Here is a 5,088-nt window from a genome sequence, read left to right on the forward strand (position 1 = left end):
ATCATCCAACGGCGCGGGTGGAACCGTGGGTCGATGACGCCGCAGCCGCGCGGGCAGACGGTGGTGGACCGCCAATGGCGGCAGACTGCGCGGAAGCGGACGTAGTCCAGCAAGTCGCCCGCTAGCACCCGCCAGGCGATCAGGCGAACCAACTCTTCGTTCATGGACGCCCAGGGGGAGGCCGCCGCCGTTCCGGCGCCAGGGCAGACGCAGGATACATGATGTACAGTGACGCGCCGGCGACGTTTGCTGCTGTTGCTGCCAATTAAGGACATCGGGAAACTCTCGGGAAAATGAACTGAATATTTTGTTGGAATTCTATCCTCCAAACGGGGCTCTTATATAGACGCCCGCAGGACTTAGACCTCCGAACCGAACCAGACCTATCTGATGAGTCCTAAACTGACTCGAACTACTACTACACGTCTAGACGGACAGCACACAAACGTGCATGTACTTACCAACTTTTAGCTCCTCACGTAACAACTTGGAGACCAACCAAATTAGCAAACCTACTGCTATTTAAACTCTACTAGTACCACTAACTCACGTGCACAAGTTTGACCTAAACTTGCATAGGAATCAGAGTTATGTTCTAGACTTAGACTTAGACAAGATTACCTAATGGTCTATTCCTAATCTTGATTTATTGTCTTTTGTTCCTCTGATCTTCTTGTTGACGATTCACCCCTGTTCGACTCATCCACTCGCACCACGACAAGTCAAATTGCCGGCTAGGTCGCTTGCAACATATTTGTGTACCACTGGATGGAATTCCAAGCGGACTCGAAATCATAAGGGCAGAAGAGAACGGATTGCTCCATGGGTTTCCGCTTGGGCGGGGAAGGAGACCTTTTTTTTGCATCGAATATGGGAGCTTTATTACGAAAGTATCATATGGTTACACTCAGCCCTCAGGCTGCTTACAAGAAAATCAGGGCTCACAGCTTTCCGTTGCATCTAACACACGAGCACGTCTAGCTCATAGATGAGCGGAACCATTAGCAGTCCTGCTAGCATGTACTATAACCGAAAAAGAAGAAAAACTAAGAGCAATTTTCCCTATTTCCCTAATGATAGGCATGGCAATTGAATGAGAATTGTCACGCAATGACCAGAGATCCACAATCACTGAATTATCCATCTCCATTATCACATTTGAGTAGCCTCAGAGTTGTGCAAAAATTGTACCTTCGCGGAGCGCCAACAACTCAGCAATCATCGGATTAGTGATCCCATTCAGTGGCTTGCTCCATGCGGGAAGGAAATTCAGATGAGAACGCGCAACCCCGTCGGTGTTGTTGCCGTCGCTCTCTCTCTACCCTAACTCTCTCTCTCTCTCTGTCACCCCGCCTTAGACCAAACCAAAGCAAGGAAGAAGAAGACACAAGGAGAAGGGGGACACGGTGGAGTTCCGGCGCACGAACGCCACTTCCCGAGCACAAACTCAGCTCACTCCACGCCACTTACAAGAAGTACACCAGGAGTCTTTATACGCCGTGCACATACAACGGCCGCATCCACTCCTGCCCACGCACCCGCATGCAGCGCCTGCATCCACGATCTGCATGCCCGGCCCGGCCGCGCGCTCGCAACAGCTTCCGCGCCCGCTGTAGCCCCGCTGCACACCTTGTCACGCCCCGCGCTCCACAGTCTCCGCGCCCGCCGCGCACGCATGCAACGGGACGCGACCGGGTCCAGCGCCCGGCGCAGCCACACCCTCGTGCAGCTGACAAAGCAATCTACACGCGCACATACGGTTTATTGGCTAACATTCTCCCCCATAAACCGTGACCTATGAAGAGTCGGCTCGTCGTCGACATCGGCGCCATGGCCGCCGCTACAGCCTCCACCGCGCAGCACCGCACGTCCCGCGGTCCCAAGCTCATGTAAACGACGCGCACGCACGCAGTCGTCACGGCCCGAGTCCAGCGCCCCGACGCGGTCAGTCCTCCGCTGCCTTCGCCACGCCAACAGCGTGCGCTCTGCCGCGCCGTCGACGTCGTCGTCGTTGTAGCCGCCACCGCCCTGACGTCGCTGCCACGCCTGCCGCCGTGCCCTTCGCGTGCACTACCCACGTCCCCGCGCTCCCGGCCCGCGCTCCCACCGCGCACGTACACGATCTGCGCACCAGGTCCAGCGCCTCGACGCGGTCCACTCCCGCGGTCCCGACGCACCCGACTCGTCCGGTGCGCACCCATAACACGCACCGGTCGCGCCCGGCTCGCCGCCGCGCTTATTGCCCTTGCACCGCTGCGCCATCAACTGCAGCGCAGCGCCTCCACGGTCGTCGCTCCGAGCCGCCGCAGCCTCTGCGCCACCACGCAGGTCCTCCGCGGCCTCCTTGTCTCCGCGATCGCCGCTGCTCGTTGCGCGCACGGCATCACCGTGCATGGCCGCGCATCGCAGCCGACGCGTCCATGTCCGCCGCGCTCGCCGCGGACGCCGTGGCCGCAGCCTCCATCTCCGTCGCGCTCGCCGTGCGCGCCGCGGACACGGCCACACGCCACGGCCGCCCCTCGAACCTGGCTCTGATACCAATTGTTGTTGCCGTCGCTCTCTCTCTACCCTAGCTCTCTCTCTATCACCTCGCCTTAGACCAAACCAAAGCAAGGAAAAAGAATACACAAGGAGAAGGGGGACACGATGGAGTTCCGGCGCACGAACGCCACTTCCCGAGCACAAACTCAGCTCACTCCACGCCACTTACAAGAAGTACACCGGGAGTCTTTATACGCCGTGCACATACAACGGCCGCATCCACTCCTGCCCACGCACCCGCATGCAGCGCCTGCACCCACGATCTGCATGCCCGGCCCGGCCGCGCGCTCGCAACAACTTCCGCGCCCGCCGCAGCCCCGCTGCACACCTTGCCACGCCCCGCGCTCCACAGTCTCCGCGCCCGCCGCGCACGCACGCAACGGGACACGACCGGGTCCAGCGCGCGTGGCCACACCCTCGTGCAGCTGACAAAGCAATCTACACGCGCACATATGGTTTATTGGCTAACAGTCGGCCCCTCCCTGCCGACCTTCAAGGTCTAGAGCATTATCGACGTTGATCTTAATCCAACTTGGATCCGGTGGACGCCAACACACTGACCCGGCGACATCTTCCTCTTGTTCAGTGGCAGGAGAATTGCGATGTAGAATTTGCCTACAATGATATATGGTGGTTTTTGTGTATAATACATTTCTTTAGAATAACATCATGTATCTATTTAATAAACAAGTTCGGGAATTTCAGTTGCGACTACATGCAGAATACAATCAGGTGGTACATGCAACCACACTTTACATTGACGATCCTTCCTTCGCCATCGCATGCACCGCAATGTTTGTTTCTCGACGAACCCATCCCACCTTCCACTCCTGCCTCCTGCAGAAACTTCCAGTCAACACGATCGTATGCCTTTGATAGGTCCACTTTCACTACTGCAGGAATACTGTTGGGGATATAACTATTAAGTATGACCCGCCCAGGAGGGGCCGGATTATACCTATGGCGACTCTCCGATTATGAAGCCCAAGACGACACTTGAAGATGGCGGTTCAGTTAAGGTCCCAAAGCCCAAAGGCGATTTAAGGCCCGTAGAGATAAACCGACATATTTATGTAACTTGTATTGTAAGGCAGAAATAGAGAGAGACTGAGCCGGACACTGTTTATGAGCCGGCCGGGACTCTGAGAGTCGTTGGGCTCGACCTCTGTATATAAAGGGACGACCCGGCGGCGGTTCAGGGCAAGTAACATCAGATCGAGAGCTAGGTCAAGCGGATTCGCTCTCTGGTAATCGAGACATAAGCAATCCCACTCAAAACTGGATCGTAGCCTTTTACCTTCACCGTAAGGGGCCGAACCAGTATAAACTCCGTGTCCTTTGTCCCGATTAACCCCTTTAATCTTCCTAGTTGCGATGGCTCCATGACTAAGTCCTTTCACTAGGACATCTGACATGACAATTTCACGACAGTTGGCGCCCACCGTGGGGCCAGCGCATGGTGGATTTGAGTTCTTGAAGGGCAGCTTCGAAGGGCTCAAGGGATACGCTGTGGTCCGGATGACCAAGAGTCGTCGCGGCAACCTCTACATCGACAATGCAGGCTGGGGCCCCGACGCCGGCTCAATTGAGTACAGGTACCGGGTCCCCTTCGGCGAAATCCATGTCTTCATCGGCAAGATCGGCGAGCCGGGCCCTGAGCTGGACATCTGCACCAACATCGTCAAGACGGCTCAGCGTGCGAGACCCTCCCGGGCTCAGCCTGTCGTGAAGCATGCCTTCGTGGGATGCATCCATGGAGGGGAACTCTCTGAAGGATCTGTGTCTGGTGGTGAGATGGCCATCTACTCTGATGGTGAGTCGTCCACGGGTGAGACGGATTCGTTGTATAAACTACAAGACGGTGGGCTTGGGGGCTGTTCCGATGGCAGCAGTGTTCCGGACCCCTTTGAGCCGCCAAGCAGAGTTGGGATCTTCATGGCGGGCACGCAACCCATTCAAAATTCTACGGCTGCGGCAGCGATAACCTCCGGGTCAACGGCAGCTGGGGCAGGAGACCTTGCGCGTCCGTCGGCTCAGGTGCTGATGGATCTCATGGATAAGATGACAGCTCTATTAACCGTCGTGGTCAACCCAGCGGATCAAGCTCAACATGATGTGGAAGTGGCGCAGCTGAAGCAGGATATAGTGCAAGCTAAGGAAGACCTGGCGGCAGAAGACGTCAGGATGACCGCAGAGCAGGCGGCTCTGGATGCTCAAGCTCAGCGGATTCAGTTGCAGGCTTTCTAGCTCACGATGGATCAGAATGCATCAAGTGAGGTCATGAGGAGAAGGTACCAGAAGACTCAATCCCGTCTGCCTCCGGTTTATGATTCTCAAAACCTCTTCCGTACACCCGGTGCAGGGCCCAGTAACCCATCGGAGGTAAACCGGGTTGCAACGCCCGGTGCTGGGATGCCGGTTCAGCCACGTGTGACGGAACCCCCTCGTCCAAATACTACTCCACCTCCCTATATACCAACATCACCGGGTCATTATTCTAACCCTCTGGAGAACATGATCGTTGCGGCGGCACGATTGGCGGCTCTC

This window comes from Triticum aestivum, chromosome 4A, assembly GCF_018294505.1.
Source record: "Triticum aestivum cultivar Chinese Spring chromosome 4A, IWGSC CS RefSeq v2.1, whole genome shotgun sequence".
NCBI lineage: Eukaryota > Viridiplantae > Streptophyta > Magnoliopsida > Poales > Poaceae > Triticum > Triticum aestivum.